Here is a 22,875-nt window from a genome sequence, read left to right as displayed (position 1 = left end):
TTAAATATTTTGACAGATGGTCTGTAACACAGATTTATTTGTGTTACTAGAGATGTAACCTTTATGAAAAATTATGACTAGATTATCAAAGTAGCCCCTTGTTTTCAGATTCCTAATAGTGCTGCATAAGTAGAGTTCTTTACTACACAGCACATTTTCAACCAACTGTGTAATTGAGAATTTCTCCCTGCAACAGCTGGATGCCATTTTTTTGTTCAGTATCAAAAACTGCTCAAAAGCCTCATGATTGCTATTTAGGCTGGAAGCAGTTTTTCAGCATTTCAAAGCAAAGGGAATTTTGATGATTGCAGGAGTAGGCCTTCATGCAATAAAAACATGAGCTGGACATGTTTAAAATTCATATGCAGGTTCCAGAAGATGTCCTTTGAAATTGTCTACTTTTCACTGTGTAAAAAACAGTAAGCCATGTTTTTTGTTTCCTGTCTTCTATTACCTGTCATTATTTTGAGGAAGAGAAAGATGAAAACTTAAAGCAGTTTAAAAACTGCTCTAGAAAATAATTCTTGCAGTGCTACCGACACATTTGCTGCTATACATGTTCCCAGAAGTGAGGGTGAATCAATGCAGTGTAAAGACTGTGTGAGAAAAATGGAGACCAGTGTAATTTATGAAGGATTATTATACATTAGTGGAAATGTTATTTGAGGTACAGGTTTTTAAACCTATGTTGTGTTGCAAGCACTTCTATGATGTACAGATATTTTAGTCATAAATTCCATAAGATTTATACCATTATGTGAAAGAAAAAGATTGTAGTTGGTTTTGTTTGTAACATTTCACTTGAATAAGCAGGTGCAGTGCAGAAACTTCCCTCACATTAATGGGTCTCTATTCAGTAGTTCACACTGAAATTATTTTATATATAATAATCCTGGGCTAAAATTTTTTGATCTCATTTCTTTCCTTACTTAGGAGCAAAGGACAGGCTGACTGACCTGTTAATGTACTGTACAAATTTCATGAGGCTTTTTAATATGTTTTCTTCCACTACTCATGATTAACCTGAAAGGAGGTTGTAGGCAGGCAGGGGGTAGGTTTCTTCTCCCAGGCAACTAGCAATAGGACAAGAGGATACAGTCTTAAGCTGCACCAGCAGAGGTGTAGGTTGGACATTAAGAAGAAGTTCTACACAGAAAGAGTGACTGGGAGGTGTGGAGTCACTGTCCCTGGGCATGTTTAAGAAAAGACTGGATATGGCACTTAGTGCCATGGTCTAGTTGAAGTGTTGGTGTTAGGTCATAGGTTGGACTCAATGATCTCAAGTGGTCTTTTCCAACCTAATTGATTCTGTGATTCTCTTTGAAACTGAGATGATAGTGCATGCGTGCCAGATGGCATGTTGCTAGGTTCTAGACATGTCTTGTTCTTTTTGGACCTCTTTACAGCATCTGCAAGGCTTTTTGGGTTAGCTACTTGGCTCTTTCTCCACATCAGTGTGGGGCGAGTGTTTCAGCTCACTGGAAGTACCTGTGTCAGTCAGACACAAGCAAGGTTAGGTGAGGGATTATCAACAGGACTAATGCAGCAGCTGTAAGAGTGAGCGTGGTCACAGGCGTTGCCTGTGGCCTTTCTTTCTTTGCTCTCTCACTGGTTGCAATTGGAATATTTTCTTGCTCTCAACTCTTTAGCACAGTTTTTATTTTACTGTTTTGTAACTATTTCTGTTTAAAATACATAGACTTCTCAGGGTGATGGTAGATACAGATGATTGGGGGTTTATGGTATTCTATTTTTTTTTAGTTTGCTTCTGTTTATAGTTTTCTACCTGCTTCAGAGCCAAATTCTTCACGCACATAGCATGAAAATCTCACAGTGGGGCAGTCTTGGGTGAGGAGCTATGAAAGCTTCTCCTTACTAAAACCAGGTTTGGAAATATTAAGGTTTTATATAACTGATTCTTTCAGTTACAATGAAGAGCAAATTAAAACCTGTTACCTCCAACTAGAATAGACTGCAGAACTTCCCACTGGTGCTGATGCAGGAACATTTCATAGAGAATATTTTATTCCTCCTGTGGATTGATGTTGAGGGAGGGAAAGCCTGTGCTTGGGCTTTTTCCTTTATCTCATGTACAGACTTATAACTCAGTTTCAAAAGCAATTAATATTTATGAGGTTTGGCTGAGAATAATACAACCGCGGTGAGACAGTGAAATGTCTGCCATTCACACACTGCTGTAGAGTGATATAAATACATATTTAAGTCTGAATTAATTCAATTGTATTTAATCCTTTCTCTGTGAGCTTGTAAACAGAGACCAGCAAATATCAACACCAGTGTACATTGTTGGCAAGTGATGTGCTGTCAGCATAATTTTAGACACATTTCGTTTCTTGCATAGTAGTTACCACTAATTCAGAACTTTAAACTTCTTCTCACTGGTGTGCTAGCTGCTGAAATCAGAAGGTTTTTCCAAGGTATCAATTGTTTGCGCTTTGGATACAGAAACAAGGGAATGCCAGTAGTGATTGTCTAGTCACTTTCTAAAGTATCATAATTAAAAATCGCATTTTGCAGAGCCCCTTAATTGTTATTGATTTTAATCCTTTATCATTACACAGCTTCAGGTTGGCTTCTTTTCCATTTAGAGTGAAGTATAGTCAAAAGACTGTATCACTATAACTGGTGCCAAATACAATCAGACTAAAAGTGCTCAACTTCTCAACCCGCCTTCCCTGGCAGGATGATGGAAAATATGAGCAGTTTATTACGGTAGCATGGTGCTCTTGTTGTCTTGGGGAAAATAAGTGATTTGCTCTGAGTATGGACAAAATCTTAATGTGTTATTATTACTGTAGATCAGGAGCTGAGCTGTAGACATTGAAGTATTGCATTAATATTTGCTGTGCTTGGATTAGCTGAATTGGCAGCATATTTAAGTAGGGACTTGGGCTTTCTTATTATTTACTTAATTGTATTTGTAATTTACTGTGGCTGAGTACTCAGCATGATTTTTAATTGTCTGAGGGAGACTGTTAATTTTACCAATGAGGTTCAGTAAGTGTGTGTGATATTGCAGTCTTTGCTTTATAGGAAGAAGGTTGAGTTTTGTGCCCATTGCTAAGCTTTATGATATTCTAATTATTACTATGCTAGTATGGTTGTAATTAAATTTTTAGAAGTTTGTTTACCTGTAGTTACTAGGAAGTCCTAATTTCTGTAATTATTATTATTTTGCTATAATTTGCAAATACGTGAGGTTCCTGCCTATTTCTGAAAAAGAAAAAAATTGTAGATGCTAGTGGCTTAATATGCACTAAATTATGTTCTGAAAGAGGCCTCTTGTGAACATCAGAGACATTAACTGCTATTTGTCACCCTAGATACATACCTTCATTGGAAGGTTGCAGTGTATATAAAGCCCCTCAAAGTACACACTTGTAATGGAATAGGTTTGGGTTGTTAAAGTAGGTCAGTATCTTGATATTGCATACAGAAAAAATGGATAGTCATGCACTTTGACTATGAATTACTTAATAAAAATATGAGAAGTGATGGGGAAAAAAAAAGTGAAAGTGAAAATACCAGGTAAAAATTTGACCCATTTCTTTTAGAATGTATATTTGTTAATTAAAAATTTCATGCCAGAAGAACACCAGGAATGTAAACAAGCACCATGTAGAAGAGAAATCAAATGGTTTATTGTGTAATAAAACACAATGAAGACCTGCCCTTCATTTTGACACTGAAATTTAGTTTCATGGTAATGGTCATACTGTGAATTGGTATTCTGCACAGGAGTGGTATAGACATGATTACAGTCTATTTCTTAGAATTACAAATTTGCAGAATGATTTTACATAGAAAGGAATTACAGGCAGTCATCAAGTTGCTAGTCCATGACCATCTCTGAAAATGCTTATCATATAGAGTTATACTTTCTTCTCAAATTTTATCTTTTTTACACTTTAGGCAGTAGCTTACAGTGTGCTTAACACTGGTGCAATACAGGTTATATCTTTACATTGCCTGGCTTCAGTGTCTCTGTCATCACTAAATAAATCTGACAAGCTAAAATTTCTCTTATCCAAGCAGATGTTGTCAGCTAAGTGAAACCCATCTGAGCCCAGCTTCAGCAAGGTTCTCAAACAAGTCTTCAAACATGGGAGTTTCAATGAGTTCAGAGAAGTCCTTACAACCTTGTCAATTTTAAACTCTCACAGAAAATCTGAAATGGTTATGATGTAGTCAATATTGTAGTCAAACTAAATCCTTTTTCAAAAGAGATCCTATCAACAGGAAATCTATGCATTTCTGAGATAATTTAAAAGCAGTTTCTGGTTCTGTACCTCTCTCTTGGTCCCACTACCAATCTGATAATTTTATAATCCCATTTTCCATTTTCTCCCCATTCTGACAGAAAACCCTGCATAATCAACCAGGAAAGATCAATTGTACAGAAAGAACTAGAAATTTGGTTCTAGAATTAAGAAAAAATACACTAAAGATAGTTATATACCTCAAGGGAGAGGCAGGCCCTCCAACCTAACCACACAACGTGCTGTCATTGGAGTACTGGTGGAATGTGTTCCTATCCTAACATTAATTCCAGAGATTCTGAACTAGTGTCAGAATTTAGTTCATCTTGGAAACAGGACTCATAGGAAATATAAAGACAGTTACAAAGGGGAGGCTGCAGCCTTCATCTTTTTCACTGTTATAAAGCCCCAGGTGCTTTAGAGGTCAAAGAATTCCCAGAAATAACCTCCTTTTGTGTATGAAGGCTGCTCCTGTCCTCTTAGCAGTCACTTGGAAGATTTTCAATCCAAAGCTTTTTACTAAGATGTGCATCCCACTTCCAAAGGCATTCATTTTAAGGAAGTTTTCTAGCTTATGGGAAGTGGAGCATCAGACTCTGACTGGGTTGGTCTCTTCTGGTTTTATAACCATGAGTGTGTAATATTTGCCGGTTATTTTTGCTCTGAAAACTTTTGCTTGTTTTTTATAACAAGTGATCCCCAATAGTTAACTGTGATGTGTAAAGGTATTTCTTTGATGGGCATCAAGAGATTAAAATAATTTAGGAGCACATCAAACAGGTTGTTGTAGTGATAAATCTTCAGCATAGTCCAAGGCTAGTATCAAAGCACCCTTAGCCACACCTTTTTTTCTCCTTTAGTGTACTTTAAAATAAAAGTTTGATTTGTGATGTTAACGCATTTACAAGACAAAATATTCATGCTTATTCTGGCTTGTACTTACGAATTGTTCACATTAAAAAAAAGACTGAATAAAATAGGCTAGACCTTTAGGTGATGAGAAACAAAACTTGAAATAGTGCAGTGACTCATAGAGCACAAATATAGAACACGGAGGAAAACCATTTATTTCTGTTAGTCTCAATAAGTAGTACTGGAGAAATAAAAGGGAAAAACATATATATCGTTTTCCTTACAAGAGAAAATGGCTTGGAAATAAGTATTTTCACTATATATTATTTTTAAAATTCATATATTTTAATGTGCAGTGAAAATTGACATTGCAATTTTGTCCACCACCCATCAAATGCTGGTGGGGAAGCACCGTTTATACAGCTGGGTAGTTGTTCAAGTTTTCTCATCATTCTCCTCTGCTTTTCCGGACAGAGGCAGCAGGACTCCATGGTGCTTGTGTAGTGTGAGAAAGGGTTGTAGAAGGATGAGAATGGGGGAGAGGTGAGCTTGCAGAGATTTACTGGGGCAATCACGTGTAACTAGTCTTTGCATCTTCATGTAAAAGAACAGACAAACTCTTCATGCATTTTGCTTGCAGGGAGAGTAAAACATTTGACATGGCAGCACAAATGCAACATTATACAATCAAAATACCCTATTTTTTGGTGCTTTTTTCTTGCAAGAAGGGGAGTGTGGTACCATGTGAAAATCTTGCCATGGAACATTGATATAAAACCCCTCAATATTGCTGTGATTTTTAATGAATACATAGATCCTTAATATGTTAATAATTTTATCTTGTTTCAGGCTAGTAGTTTTAACTGCTACACTTTGATTGTGTTTCAGAATAGTCAAGCATCAAATATTGGAACTGACATCTGAATTAAAGAGTCTGTGAAAAATCTCTTCCCTCTTTAACTGTTGAAACAAACTAAAATGGAAAACTGACTAAAGGAGGTGAGTCCTTTCTTCTTATTCTCTGATCATTCTCCTTGATCTGTCTCTGCATCACTTTTACTCATTTTTCTCCAGATTTGCTTCCTGCAAAGGCAGGGAGCCAGGTGATTGCGAAGTTTCAACTGCTTTAATGGAAATGAAGGTACTTTGTACTTACCTAGTTATGCCAGCTGAGGACAGTGTTAATATCAGATGTCTTTGAATGTTATGGTGAATGATTTTCATAGGTCTGACATGAACATAAAAATGTAGCATATAAACTTAAATGTTGAGTGGAGCCCCATAGCTGTACCATACCTATGGAGAGAGTGTAGAGAATATAAGAGGAAAAGGTTGATTTGGCCTAGAGGAGTATAAGGAGAGGAATAAATCAGAGCCAAATATGAAGTACAGAAGACAAGTGTCTTTGAAGGAGCATTGAAACGTCCTGGAGAAGCTCTGGTAAGGAAAGAACTTCCTTTTCCACAGTTTCCACAGCTATTTTTATTTGCCTTTTTTTTTCTGTTTGTTTGTTCTGGTTTCTTCTTTACATTAAGAGCTGACCTGAAAGATATACTGAAGATATGTTGACCTCTAGCTTATTGAACACAACTAGAATAGCAATGAAATGTCTACATATAGTGAACTATTGGTATTTCCCACAGCTAATCATATCAAGACAAATGAAAATCGATTCCATACCCTGTTTCCTTATTACCACAAGGCAGACTTAACATATGTGCACTAGGAACAGGGAGAGTTTTTTTAATTTACATGTCTTGTTAAAAGGTTGGGTTTATTCTGCTTATGATTTGATAGGATTTTAAGAGGAACACTTGGAACTATAACATGACTCTTTACAGTTCAGCTAGAAGGAATTTAATTGTAATGTTAAATTAATATGTTAATCAGATAATTGGTTATGGGTATATTATGTTATTTAGGTATGATACTGTGCTTTGGTTTTTAAATTTCCCTGAGTGGAGCATGAGTTTAAGATACTAAATTAAATGTTTTACATCTCAGGAATACGCTTTGTATCACTCCAGAGTGATATTTTTTCACTGTTTTCCATTTATATGGAAAAAATTTCAATGGATACCTCCCTTTATAATTTCTTACAATTAGAATGTTATCTAATTATCCAACAGTAACAATTGCTTTCTGTTTTATTAAACTTATCTTAAGAGGAGAAAATAGCAGTGTGCTGCAACATTTTCATGGCCATAAAATTGCATCCATGGTGACACATTGTACATTTATATATATGTATATATGATTTTTCATGTTAGATATTATTCTGCATGTTATATATGCAGTATACATGCCTGTATTTATACATTAAAAGTATATATTTCTAAAGTACATATACACTAGAAAAAGTGATACATTTTCTTTGCAGGATAGGACTTGGAACTAGTGTTCATTTTTTGATAATGTGAAATAATTAGATCAGTTCAGCTACCTTTGCCTCAGGTTGGCCTTCTATAAAAGTCTAAAACTTTATTGAAATGGTGACACAGTGTTTGCAGTGGTGTGATTTCTTCCCAAGTAGAACTTGGATTTTTAACTTAGGAATTTGTTTTTCACAGTAATACATTTACTTATCACTTACATATATTTATATCAATTACTGTGTATTGTCATACACACAAAAAAGAAACCCTATCCCCTCACTTCCTGGTGGTTTGGGTAAAATGGATATCTCCAGCATTCCCAGTGTTCAGTTTCTTGTGGCTGTGCTCAGCTTTGGCTTTTGTACCTATGCTCCTGAATTTGGGCATGTGTTTTTTTGAAGGGTCAAAAAGTTAAGAATGATGCAGCAAGAACATTATTACAGCTGTGCAACCACCTCTGCAAATCTAGGAAATGCCAAAACGCATGTTGTCAGTTCAGATGTATCATGGCACTTGCTTTCCAGCAATGTTATGTACCATTTTTTGCCTTTACTTTTACTTGAAGTTCACCTCAAAATAGGTGTTTTCCATTTTTAATGACTAAGAAGTAAACTTGTGTTTTAGTTATATGTTTAAATTTCATTCTTCTTATGGTGTTTTGTAGAGTCCACCTATTCAGTTGGTCCACCTAGTTTTGGATATGGTATTTAATATTTTAGATGGGTATTTGTAGATATGTACAGACACAAATACTCTTAATATATCAACAAGAAGCAAAGGCATCACATCTTGGAATAAAGATTTTTTTAACTTAGTGTTGAGAGAAGACCTGTAAGGGAACTTTTTCAATGAAGAGGATTGTATTGGAAAATGTAGAAGGAAGTGATTTTTTTGTTGTAAATACACTGTTAGAACTACACAAAAAAAAAAGACCCAAAAAACATCTATGTTAGAATAATCTGAATGGACAAAATGGCAGAAACTAAGTACTCCCTTGAGGATATAGATCCTTTTCAGAGGAAACACCAGTTTCTGTGAAGCTTCCTGTCAGTTTATTGACCTTCTGTAAAGGGAACTTTTTGCACAGGGCAAACGGATGCAAGGTAGGGGCATAAGAAATCTCTGAGCAAAGGAATACAAAATAAAACATAATGGCATTGAGGAAGGTATTTTGATTAGAGATACATTTATTAGAAAGAACAGGGTGTGGTCCATTTATTTTCATAAGAAATATATTTTCAATATCGAGTTGGACTCTATAGTCTTTGCGGGTCACTCTCAACTCAGAATTATCCATGATTCTGTGACTATAATGTTACTCTTTTGTTGTGAATTTTGTTCAAGGGAGATGCAGACAAAACTTAAATATGCTATTAAATCAAGACATGTTCATCATCCAGGAGGAGATGAATAGACTTTGAAAAAGTCAGATAAGGAGAATCTATATGAAATATGTTAGGGATGCGGATGAAATTGAACTTTAATGAGATTAAACAAAAGAAATATAATTAATCTTCTACAGTGAGAATGTATGGAAGTAATTTAAACCTTAAGGCCTTCTTGTCTTATTGTGAGACAGGATAGCGGATGCTTTGCTTGATCTAATTATGCAGCAGTGTCAGACCTTCAAAATATTGTTCCTCAGGGGAAAAGGACACAAGACATAGAGAACAAATTACCAGTTAAAAGATATGATGATCTTTGATGCAGTACAAGATAAAGCATAAGGTATTTTACTAATAATCCTGGTGTGAAGGTAACAGCTGTAATGAGAAAAATTAGAAATACCACCTCAGGTAAAGTACACTGAGAAGGCACAAAAGTACTAATTGAAACAACCTGTCATGACTTGCTTGGGTTATTTTAAAGAAAAATTTAGACAAGACTTTTTATTACACCTTGAATAATAATTCCCTGGTCAGTTTTACAAATGATCCTTTAATTTTAAAATTTGTGATTTTTCTTTTCTTACAATGGAAATCACAGCCAAAATAGACCTGCATGTGAGTGCATGACTGCTGATTTACATCCCTGAGGCAAGGGACATAGTACTAGAGACAGGTAACATTCTGGTAAGGTCTTTCAGAAGAGGTCATCCCTAGCTCAGGAAATACCAGAATTATTTTACCTTTTTATACTTTTATATACTTTTCCTTAGGTATATATTTTCACTGTGGTTTGTGACGGTGGCTCAATGAACCTTTGAATTCACTCAGCATGGCTATTTTTGTAAGTGCACACTACTGGAAGTGAATGCCTGTAAGAAGCTTGCATGGTGGGTCAAAAAGTAGTAACATCATTAAGTCTGAGAAATGGAATATTTCTTTTATTCCCATAATTCTCTTCCAGTAAAAAAATTCAAGTTGAACACAGTGGGAAATCCAATTTACTCCCACGGTATAAAATCATACTCCTTGAAATAATTCACCTGTCTTAGAAACACACCAGTATATGGAACTGGCACTGGTTTTAGGCTGCTGATGCAGGGAGAGATTCCTTTCTTCGGTTTCTTGCACATCATAAGAAGACATAGGCACAGTGATAAATATTTCACCATCTCCTGATGGCTTCATGGAACCAACAACTGCACTTTTATCCTCTCACCGGAAAGAGTATAGAAATCACATCTGTCCTTATATGGTCTTCCTTTATATTTTTATATTATTATAACAACTACAGCAGTAACATAATAAAAAAATATGATTCAGATAATCCTCTGAGTTCAGTGTTGGAACTGGCACTGTGCAAAATAAAAAGATAAATTTGTCCTTACTGAGTAGTGAAAGTCTGTGCAAGATACATTAGTAAGCTCTTCCAATTCATTGGGTAATACAAAATTATAGTCTTCTGAAAACTTTATTTTATATGAAACTCTACCATATGGTTATTATTTTTTACTGCAATCTGGTTTATTTCTATTGTGTAGTTTCTACTTACCTTTTGTTTTGTTGCCCTTTCCTGCCAGCGCTTTTAGCTGCAGTCTGCATCCTGCAGATGCAGTTTAAAAAACTGTCTAATGATTCGGGGGAAGGGCAGTATAGTAGAGGATCACAGCAGGGACATGGCAAAGAATTCTAGTACTCAGAACTTGTATGCTCAAGAGAGACCACAGCCATGTTTGGATGCAGTGATCCTGTTCTCGAGACCAAAGGAAAAAAACGAAAGGTAATGGGTTTAAAAAAGTGTATTCATCAAGAACAAAATGTGTAACCCTGCATATTATTGAAGGTTTTTGAATTGCCTTCACTCTTTAAGCATGAATTTGTCTGACAACGTTGATGAAGTATAAGTAGGCTAGAAATTTCATCTAAGTGTTTTTATTTTGAAAATGAGTATAAATATTTCAGTGTTACAAAATCAGCACAATTAAATAATTTGCACCTAGGTTTTATGAACTGTCTAGGAAGTTCTTTAAACAACTAAAATTCAGATCTTGCAAATCCTGGAAATACGGACAATTTCAAGGAATGAAAGAAAATATAAAATCATCAAAAGTAAAGTCTGGAACTAGTTCAGAAATTGGTGACGTGATAAATACTGAGGAGTGTGAATTGCTTAAATGTTTGGGGTGAGTTTGTATGTAAAGGATCATTTTGCATGTCCTAGATTGACATAAATCTAAACAAATATTATGGTTAATAATTAGGCAGTATAAGATAAATGTGTATAAAATGGGAAAGTGATCTCATAAATCGAAATTCTGAAAAGGTTTTTAAGGGCATGGTACATTACCATCTCTAAAAGGATTATGTTGGTGGCAGGCACTACTCGGTCTTACTAATATAAAAATGTCTCCTTTCTGTTCCAAATATGGCCACTCCAGGACATATACTTCATTAGGTACTCACATTTGAAAAAGTTGTTAAAAATTAGAGACTTTGGGATAAGCCACAAAATTGGTTCAAACGGGACTAAAAATAACGTGAGGTTTGATTCAGTATTGGGGGAGAGGGTGGAGTTGCAAAACTTTTCTCTCTGTGGAAGGCAACAAAATATTGAACTTCTGAGGCTCATGAGTATGACAGAAAAGATCCAGTACATACACGTTAAGTCTAGATATGGAAGCAAAGTGCATACTTTTTAAACAGAAGTAAATACACATTGGAACAATTCACCAAGTAGTGTTGTGGATTCTTGTAACTTAAAAGATTTCATTTGGAATTAAGTCTAGGATTGCTGAAGCAATTTAGGGAATTAGATGCTCAAACATCCTTGAAATGTACTCATTAAGTTCTCCAAGATCTCTTGGGTTCCTCTAGAAATGCAGCAGAGCTAAAAGGAGTGTGCTGTTCTGATTCACAAGCGGGACTTGATGGAAGGCACTGTGAAGTAGTATGAGATGGTTTCTGTAATGTTACACAGCAGGTTAGACTATATTGTCCCAGTGGCCTCTTTTGTTCACAGTCAGTGTGTTTGTTTATTTGTGTGTGAGAATAGGTAAAAAGTGTTCTGATCTAATAGGAGCTACTTGAGATTGCTGTTGAAGTACTTACACCCCATCTGTTTAAGAGGATGACTGTGATTCACTCGTGTTACAGTAGGATGTTATTTCACCTCCATTCTGCTGCTGGTAGGGAAAAGACTGAAAGACCAGGCTTGCGTGCAGAGATGGCTTGGAGATGGAACCTAAGAAACAGCTTTGTGTCTGTTAGACTTTCAGGAACTGATTGGATTGCCAAAGCAGAAATGGTCAGTCACATTTCAGGACCTGCTCTGTCATCCAAATGTGTTGACCAGAGGAGGTGCTGAAATATGACTGCGTAAGTATATTAACTGAGCATTTCTCGGTTTTCTATAATATTGTCCATATAAAGTATTCACTTCAGATCATTGTTTCTCACCAGGAAAATAGGAAAATTTTGATCTTAAATGAATATATCTCTGGCTGGCTGAGTTTTACTTTTATGAGAATTATATTGAATTGCAGGCTATATCAACATGTTGAGCACCCAGTCACTCACCAGTGCAAGAAGTAATTTTGTTGTCACTGGGCACTGCTGCCCTGACTCTAGACATGATCTTTTTCTTTCTTTTTGCACTTGACTTCCTAGGGTCTGCATCGCTAAAATACATCTGTAAACTGGATCTGTTATCAATACAAGTACTACTTGCAAGCCCATTTCCTGACATTACTTTTAAGAGATGCCATCTGAAATAGGATGGTCATGGAGAGCAAAGTAAAGTTCACTTTTGAGTAACGAAGACCACTGTATTCCTTGAATTAAAGCTGGATTATGTCCTGAGTTTTGTTTACTCACAAAGCTGAGTTTCATGAGGCTCTAGAAATCCAAATTCTGCGTGATAAACACGATCTAAGTATAGAATAATAACCTAGAATATTGAGGCTTTTTGTTTTTCTCTTTAACAACATGAAAACAATTAATGTGGAAAAATGAGTAGTCTGCTTATATTTGTTAACACTTACTGGAATTATAACTTATGTGTCCTTCCTAACAGTTTTTTAAACTTCTTGTTGTATAAGATAACAGGCTTATGTTATAAACCCAAGGTATAAATGGTTATAATTTGTATAAAAGTGAATTGAGTTTAATGTAAAATACAAAGATAAATAAGTGTTTATGTAGTGGTTGATATATCATAGATTTTTAGAAATCTTTGTATCTAAGACATCATATGACAACAGGGTTATAATTCTGGGTTGTTTGGGCTGTATAAGTATGTAAAATCCATTCACCATCTTTACGAAATACATATCATTACCAGAATACAGATTGTACAGATGAGATTGTTACATTTCTCATCCTTATCATGGAGATATTCCATGTGATGAATCAAGTCCAATAAGGGGATAAAGCAATATGTATTTTAGACACATTACTGATACCTATTGCTGTGTCTCTTCTTTGCGCACCTTATCAAAATTCAAACTAAAAAGCATCTATTGGGATACCCAATGAGGGAAGAAGAATTAAGAAAGACAAATTTAAAATACATTACCTTTTGAAGATCAGGATATTCCAGCCAGGTACTTGAGTTGAAGGTGCTCAGGGTCCAAAAATTGGATTGTTTTATGTTAGTGGCAGAGAAAAGGAAAGTGCAGTGTTAGCAGTTTGGGATTTTTCGTTTCTATAAGTGAGCAAGTAATAATGCAATTTAAGTCATTCCAAAAGTAATATATGTCCTTGTTAACATCAATAGTTTTCTAATGTAGCAATTCAAATTATGTACTCTAATTTGCTCCTGTGCCTCAGAGAAGTGTCATGCTTTCCTGTAAAGCTCTTGTGATTTTAGCTTATGAGTGCTGCATGAAAATTCCCTCTGGTCTGGAGGATGCACTGCTTCCTCATGGGTAGACCTTGTTAAAATTAGGTTTTTAACACAGTAAAAATTGAGTTACGCTGCTTTATGATAAAATAATTAAGTTCACTTCTTGATTTGGCCAAATGAGTTTGAGAAATGCTTGCACAGAATGTCATGCAATTTTTATATCATATTTCTTTACATTACATGTGCATGTTTGTGCATATATGTATAAATAGTTTCCCCAAGCATTTAGTAAAAATAACAAACAAATGTAATTTTTTCTTTCTATCTATTCAGTTTGAAAATGTAACTCAGAAAGTATGCTCAAGGAGATGAGGCAACATAGCTGTTCCAGGAGGTACCAAATGGACTGATTAGGTCAAAACATATTTTCTTTAATATACGATGTGGAATCTGTCCAAAAGCAAAATAAAATTAGGCAGGACTGAAGGCAGTCAGTATGACATCAAGAAAGATATAACACTGCTGGGTTGAAATGCGACTTGAACACAGAGCTTCTTAGATTTAAAATCAGAAGCAATCCCATATAAGAGAGAGATATCTAAGCAACTTTGTAGGGGATGCAGTTATTTTAACTCACAGAAAATAAGAAAACAAGTGGGCTGTGATTCTAAAACCAGCACCTCCATGCTGATACCATTGGACCATTGTAGGATCATTCTTAGTGGAAATTTGTAACAAGAATGAACTTTGTCCTGCAGCAAGATTTCTGATCTGACTTTGATTCTTTGATACTTGCTGACACCAGTCAGATTTCTTTCAGTGTCATGGCAAGAGTTAGTGTCTTAGAGCAACAATAAGCAAAGAAGCCCATGCTGTGGGGAAAGCATGACATAAACAGATATAACAGGGCATACAGAGTTTTAGAAATTACTTTATTTGAGAGATCATCTGTTTTAGGTTTAGACAAATTAATACCTTGAGACTAACTGGGTAGGGAATTGATCTCTTGCCAAGATATGTATCTGAGAGTTGTATCCGAGCTTGAGCATCTGAGAAAACAGAAAATAATTGCTGCATCCTGATATTCTTTTACTACAAGAATTTATTCATCCTGCACTTCCTGACCATTGTAGTCTTCAACAACATGGTGAGTTTTTTATTTTCGATTACTGATCTTTATTTTACATGATACTATGGTAAGGTTGGGTGCTTGTAGTGTGTCGTTTTCTGAGTAATTGGTTAGCTGTCAGGGATCATGAAAAAAATCAATAATAGCAATAATTTTTAGCTCTTGAATGGGTCTGTATACCTCTGTATGGCTATTTTTTAAAAATTACATTTACTTACTCTGGGGTTTCCTTATATTTACAGAAACTGGTCATAGAAACATAGAATCATTTAGTTTTCCAAAGATCATCGAGTCCAACTATTAACCCAACACTGTAAAGTCTACTACCACTAAATCATGTCCCTAAGTGCCACATCTGTCCATCTTTTAAATACCTCCAGAACTGGAGACTCAACCACTTTGCTGAGAAAATGTTCCAGTGCTTGAAAACCCCTTCAGGAAAGAAATTTTTCCTGTTATCCAAACTAAATCTCCCTGGCACAATTTGAGGCCATTTTTCTGGTTGTGTCATTTGTTACTTTGGAGAAGAGACCAACTCTCACCTCACTACAACCTTCTTTTTAGTTGTAAAGAGCAATAGTGTCTCCCTCAGCCTTCTTTTCTCCAGGCTAAACACCTTCAACTCCTTCATAAGACTTGTGCTCCAGACCATTTACCAACTTTGTTTCTCTTCTCTGGACATCCTCCAGCACCTCAATGTTTTTCTTGTTTTGAGGGGCCCAAAAGTGCAGGACCCAGCACTTGGCCTTTGTTGAACCTCATGCAGCCTGTCCAGATCCCTCTGCAGTGCCTTCCTTCCCTCCAGCAGATCAACACTGCTGCCCAACTTGGTGTTGTCTCCAAACTGACTGAGAGTGCACTGGATCCCCTCATCCAGATCATCAGCAGAGATATTGAACTGGACCAGTGCCAATGCAAAGCCCTGCCAACCAAAGGACCAACTTCTTCTCCTCCTCCCAAATCTCTGTCACTAAGCAGAGGACTTCCTTCACCTGGGCACACCTCCCACAGGGGCAGTCACTGTTCCTGTCAGGTACTGCCGTAGGAGCAGGGCACAGCCCTGCAGCTGGCACCGGGGTGGCAGCCTGTTCCCACCAGAGCTCCACCTGGGCAGAAGCATCAGCCCTTCTGGTGCATCCTTGCAGACCAGTTGCTTTCTGGAAACATATACCTGGCATAAATTATCTGGTTTCAGCTTAGATTAGGTACTTGGTTCCTAATTAAAATCCAAATGGTAAAACAAATTGAGAATGACAAATGCAGCTTATTGAATCAGTAGAAGACTGCTTTCCTGTTCTGTCTCCAGTGCAGTTCCACTTTATTTACTAATTATATGCAAACTATCATTATGTTGTGGCACTTCATAACAATTCTGATATTTCATCAGAGATCCTTCTTGGTTAGAATGATTGAAATGCATTGGTGAAATAATTTGTATTGTTAGAGCTACTGATAATTTGTAGTGCTACACAGTCTATCAAACTGTTCATTTCAGGTATGTTTGAGATATGAAAACCTGTATTTTTTTCTGTGAGGAAATCTTGAATAAATATAAAGCTTTACTTTTTACAGAGATATGATATGGTATTCTTTTTTTAACTTTACAAAATGAAATTCCTTCTGCTGAGCAGATGGACCTCTGTGCAAAAGGAGACAAAACTTCTAACTTTGAAATATTACTAGTGCTGGTTATCCTTCTAAATGCTTATTATGTTATGGTCTTATTAATAGTTGCAGCATTGCTAAAACAAGGGAAGGTATGTGAGGCAGGAATATTGTGTTGCTTTCTTACAGGAAAACAGAATGCAAATCTTTGGCATGTTTTTCAAACTTGAATTATTTATATATCAAACATTACTCTGGCAAATCCTGCTTATACTTATATGAATTCTCTTAATCTCTTCAACAGTTTGCCCTGAAGTTTTTAGTAATCCTCGTGACTCACCCAGAATCTATGAAAGCTGGGACTTTCATATACATATCTTTAGATCCCTAAATCTCTATAGCTATATTGATATATATTTTTTCCTAATCATAAAAAAATCATATCTCTTTATTGTTAGGAAAATAAGGTCTTATTTTGGTGTAGAACTGATGTAATTGGTTAATTTAATTGGTTAATTATAACAAGTCAGCAAGAACAAAATTAAAAATTCTGATTCAAATAATCTTTTTCGTTCAGTGTTGCAGGGATGGAACCTGCAAAACCTGTGCAAAATAAAAAGACAAATTTGTTCTTGCAGACTACTGAAAGTCTGGCCAAGGTACATTAGTAATGTCTTCCAATGCATTGGTAAGTAATTATACAAAGTAATTATACTTTTCTGTTCTGATCATCATGACAGTACCTGATAGGCTGACACGCATTAAGCATTTAATTTCCTTTGCGTCCTCTAGTGTGAGTAGTGATGTGAGAGTCCTGAAAGTGGACAGATCTCCAAGAGGATATGTACTATTTACGGCAGTTTTGGAGGGCAAATAGGTGTCTCAGGAAGGCAAGTTTTTTGCAAATGACGAAGCTAGTGCTTGAGTAACCAGTGTCTCTGTTATCAGATAAGATTGGAGTCTGCAGTGTTTGAAACACCTCTGGGAAATGGGAAAGCTTAGTGGGCTGTTAATGGTCTTTAATTCCTTCCACCAATCCCATTAAATCCAGCTGTTTGACAGGGCCCAATTAATACAGTGTTTCTGCTTTTGCTGATTTCCATTGGCCTGCTTGTCTCCCATGCTGTTAGCTTGGGCTCATGGTTGAGGAAGTCTTTTATTGATAAAGCCAAAGAAAGCTTGTTCTACTGTGCACTGGGTTCTCTGGGAAATAAATCTATTGCTGAGCACCATTAATTCAAACCTGCCTTCATCACTTAGCCCACAAATAGATTGTGTCAATGCTAATGTTGGCTTTGGTTTTCAACTTTGATTGCTGACCTTCTGCTTGTGGGTATAATGTAAAGGCTGGCAGAGATGTGTACTCACTGGGATCAATATTATCCCAGAAATTATTATCCTTTGGATAGCCAAGGATCATCTATTTATCTAAGCATGAATGAGTGTTAAATTGGGCTAGAAAAATCAGCAATGTAATTGATAACTGTTATTGCTTACCATAGCATACTGTTATTTATTTCACAGTTTAAGCTATGTACAGCTACCCAGAGATTGTAGTGATGGGAATACAACAACCCATCTGTAAATAGGTATTTTTCTTCAATGCATATATTATCTTTTCCTATAAATGAATTACTTTTTTGTTAAAATGTGAGGGTACTACCTATTGAACCAATTCTGAAGTTACTATTTAATATCAGTCACAATTTTATTTTGCTTCATTATACTTGCTCTTTAATAATTTTCATGATTTACTTTCCATTCTCAGTTCTCATTCTCAAAGCCTTTCCACAAGTGGCATTAGTCAGGGTGCTATGGATGAGTACATCTTGCATGAGGTAACCATCCAAATTCAGTGGCTTAGTCTAATATAGTTGTGTAGGGTCTGCCTTTAGGCCATGGAAATATCAGGAAAAAAAGAATGTTTTTGACCAAAACCCTAAATTATGAGGACAGATTACCCTGCTCCTGTCTCTAGATATACCTCTCTCTAGCTGTAACAGAATCACTGGCAAAGAGCTGAGACTAGGTGACTGATGTTTAAAAAAATGAATCTCACTGGGAGTTTATTAAATTACTGTTATTCAATAATAGAGTGGTTTTTACAGAGCAGCTGAAAGAAGAACATTTGGTTAAGCCCAGTACTTATTTCTGGTTGTGTGCAGCTTTCCAATATGAGTTACAATATGTAATTTTGTAATCCATGTATTCTCAAATGAATAAAGAAATACAGCAGCACAAGAAACCACCTGAAAGCAGTTCTGCTTAGTAAGAGAAATCTTTCATTCCCTGTGTTTGTTCTCAAAACTACAAGTTAAAAAAACCAATCAGACTTGCGGCATCTATATTTTACACTGCGTGTGTTCTTTAGAATAGAAATTTCATTCAGAATTTATTACTTTTTTTCACAGTCATATTTTTCAAAAGTTTTTTAGTCCATGCAAAGTACTGGAAGGCATATGCTATGAAGTATCTACATTTGCGAACCCTGGTCTGTGACATTACATGCCAACATCTAGAAAGTATTCTTCAAACATCTTCTTTCTCCTCCTTGTGGTTTAAAAAAGAGGTTTTTCTTCAATGAGGTATATCCCCAGTGTGCTTTTTTCTGCCTTTGAGAATAGGAAAGAGATTGGTAGGCATTTTACTTATGTATTTTCCCCTTGGCTTGAAAGTCTCTATTTACTTGTTATACATTCTTCCTTCTTTCCATCCTGCTGCATTTACAGGGGCTAAGGAGTGTGGACTAAGTGCTACCAGTCACCCTAGTCATTTCTGTTTGCAGGAGAACCTCCTTGAACTGCTTTTGTCTAGCAGCAAACACTTTTTTCTGTTCACTTTTTATGTCATTCCAAATAGGGATGATTCTTCCCCTGGGAAAGGATTATCTAGCTTATGAAATTTATCCTGTAGCCAGACCTAACAGCAAGAAAGTCATCTGGTCTGGATTATAGGGACAGGAGAAATGGGTTTGCAGAAGACCAGGGTACTTGCCATCGCTTCAGCCTGTTACATAACAGAATTCAGGGTTGCCTTTTCATGGCAGAAAACAGATTGTCAGGGGAAACCTACATTTCCTGCTTAGCAAGAGAAGGTTTAGTTATAATAGAGGAATGGCTGAACTTCAGGGGGGTAAAAAGACTACCAGGTCTTTCCTTAAATAGCATTTTCCATAAAATACAATTTACTATACAAAGTGTAAGTCTGGCAGTTCTCTGAAGTGCAATGAACTATTTCTTAACCCAAAACATTAATAGACCTAAGAGCCTGCAATGCCAGGTATACTCTTCTGGTAGTCTGTAATCATCCCATTTTCAATTATTAGAATTCATAATTTCACCTTTTATATTACTGCTATGTAATCTCAGACTGAAATTTTTTTCATATAGTTTCTCATATAATTTTTCATATCATCATAAAAATACAGTTTTTCATAATATTTGTGTAACTAACTGTGGGTTTGCAGACCACTTTAGCTTTGAGTAGGAAATATTGCTACCAAATAAGTGATGTATGATCTGTTCTAAAATTGTATAACTTGACAGAATGTGTTATTCAAACTATAGCTGAAGTGGGATCTAAATTCTTCATAGGCCTTGCAATGGATCTGAAGGGTGCTGGGTAGGAGGTGGGGTATGGTGGGACATGAAATTCACTCTGCTTTCATTTCGACTTGCATAGCAGAAAAACCAAGGCACATGAAGGTGTTATACCTTTGAAAATATATTCTGTAGAGCTCAGATTTCATTATTAATATTTAGTACTGGGATTTTTCTTATTGGTGCTTTTTCTGTTTCCGTTATAAAGCAGAACCTATGTGATAATATACTAAAGCTGCTGTGTATTGTTACTCAATATAGAACAACTTATAATGTGGGCCTTAAAACTAGGACACCTAAGAGGTCTGTCCATGCTCAATAACTATTCTAATTTTTGACCAGCAATCAAAAAAAAACCCCATTTGTGCATATGTAAAGGCATCCTACTTTTTAACTTTCAACTTGGTATTTATTTTGTTTGTATCTAATTTGTAATAACTGAAGCACAGATTATTTTGTGAAGTCCTAATTGGCAGAAAGTCAAGGAAGAAGGATTTCCACATACCTGTATACCTGTAAGTTGTCTGTAGTGTCCTATTTAGATGGCAGCTTCTAATCTTTTCTGATCATTCTATCCTCCCTGTTTTCCATATTATCACAGTTTGGATACCGAATGTCACACTTCTGCAATGTGCAACCAGGCAACATGCATGTTACTATATTTAGCCCTTTCGTAAGTCCTAAGTTAAATGCATACTTACAGAATGTGTCTATTAAAAAAAAAAAAAAATTTACTGGATAACTGAGTGAGGAGTAAAAGTCACACAGAGCCTTTTCATATTGACTTTCTGTCAGATTAGGGATTAAAAGTATGGCCTTTATTGTTGGGCTGCTCCATTTCCAGAGAAGATAAGAATCTATTTTTAACTGTTTGATACAATTAATGATAGTCTTTGATTGTCTGTAAGGAATTAATTTGACAGTTTGATAATATTTACTTGCATAATAAAACCTTCTAGCAACTGTAAATGTGAATTCTAGGTAAATTGTTATTGTTACTTTGTCAGCATTTACAAAAGTAATAAATACTTAAAAGTGCTGTTTTAATTTTAAGGAGATGTTTTGGAGACTTTATATGAACAATGCATTCTTGATTGAATGCATACAGTCTTGAATCATTGCAAGTTTCTGAGAAAATCCCTCAATCAAAGTATCAACTGTAATTCTTCGAGTTCTCTCACTATTCACTGACTTTTATTTTGCTTTTTAAATCGTTTTCTCTACAGTGGTTCTACCTAAAGGGACTATTAAAATTCAGAGTCATTGAATCATGCAGAGCAAGAATGTTTGTGCATGTGCTGTGCACGTTAATAAGCAAGAAAGTTTATACAAGAAAAGACTGTCTTGTTTTATACGGATGTAATCAGTGAGCTTTTTCAAAGCACAGCTACTTTGTTTCCACTTCATAGTAGAACCTAAGTTGTGATCAATCAATTATGAAAGTATTAGATAATAACTTCTAAAAAGAGCAATTATTAATTAGTAATGTTACTCCACAACTTCAAATTACTATGCATAGGAAAATAAACCTGGAATACACAGCCAGTGAAAGTAGAGGTGGGGGAGTGATACCATGCTGCCATAGACTCAGAATGAGGAAAGCTCTGGAGAGGTAGGAAAGTTAAAAAAAGCTAAAAAGAAAATTTCTTGCCTCATTAATATTTTGTTTTATGATTTTTGTCTTCAGTAGGGCACTCAACTTCCATTCTTCTCAGAAGTGCATTGTTTATCCAGTTTGATAAGTGGATCATACTAACATAGAATCATAGAATGTTAAGGGTTGGAAGGGATCTTAAAGATTTCCTAGTCCCAAACCCCCTGCCATTGGCAGGGACACCTCCCAGTAGAAGCATAGAATCATAGAATGACTTAGGTTGGAAGAGACCCTAAAGATTATCTAGTTCCAATCCCCACCTCAATATGGGCAGGGATGTCACCTGCTAGATCAGGTTGCTCATGGTACCATCCAACCCGACCTTGAACACTCATAAGGATGGGGAATCCACAACTTCTCTGGGCGACCTTTTCCAGTGCCTCATTACTGTCACAGTAAAGTATTTCTTCATCTAATATAAATCTTTCTTTTAGTTTAAAGCTGTACTCTTTGTTTTATCACTATCTCCCTCTTTTTTACACCCCCTTTAATTACTGAAAGGTCACAATAATGTGTCCCCAAAGTCTTCTCTTCTCCAGGCTGAACAACAACACTCTCTCAGCCTGTCTTCATAGGGAAGGTGCTTCAGCCCTCCAGTCATCTTTGTGGTCCTCCTCTGGACCCTCTCCAACAGGTCCACATCTTTCTTGAGCTGAGGATTCCAGAGCTGGGCACAATTCTTCAGCTGGGGTCTCAGAAGAGCAGAGTAGAGGGGCAGAATCACCTCCCTCAACCTGCTGGCCATGCTGCCTTTGGTGCAGCCCAAGATGTGGTTGGCCTTCTGGGCTGCAAGCGCACAATGTTGGCTCATGTCTAGCTTTTCATCCACAAGAACCTCCAAACCCTTTTCTGCAGGGCTGCTCTCAATGAGTTCATCTCCCAGTCTGTGCTCATGTTTGGGATTGCCCTGAGCCATATGCAGGATCTTTCACTCAAACTTGTTCAACTTCATGTTCTCATGGGCCCACTTCTCAAGCTTGTCCAGGTCCCTCTGGATGGCATCTCTTCCTTCTGTTGTGCCAAATGCACCACTCAGCTTGGTGTCATCTGCAAATTTGCTGAGGATGCACTTGATCTCCCTGTCTATGTCACTGATAAAGATATTAAAGAACACTGGTCCCAGAACAGAGCCCTGAGGGACACCACTCATCAC

The 22,875-nt window shown here is 36.3% G+C and overlaps 1 protein-coding gene across 4 annotated transcripts in view; it reads left to right on the top strand.

Moving 5' to 3' along the window:
* Positions 1-22,875, top strand: part of DLGAP1 (DLG associated protein 1) — a 410,602-nt gene that overhangs the window by 142,027 nt on the left and 245,700 nt on the right. For all 4 annotated transcript variants that reach the window (XM_050322101.1, XM_050322111.1, XM_050322126.1 and 1 more), the window contains one exon: positions 6,021-6,131. The gene's annotated coding sequence lies outside the window, so the exon portion shown is untranslated. The remainder of the gene's footprint in view (positions 1-6,020; positions 6,132-22,875) is intronic.

This window comes from Myiozetetes cayanensis, unplaced genomic scaffold (assembly GCF_022539395.1).
Source record: "Myiozetetes cayanensis isolate MyiCay16 unplaced genomic scaffold, myiCay2020 scf1, whole genome shotgun sequence".
Lineage (NCBI taxonomy): Eukaryota > Metazoa > Chordata > Aves > Passeriformes > Tyrannidae > Myiozetetes > Myiozetetes cayanensis.
The sequence above is the reverse complement of the archived record's forward strand: the minus strand, read 5'-3'. Positions and strand labels throughout refer to the sequence as shown.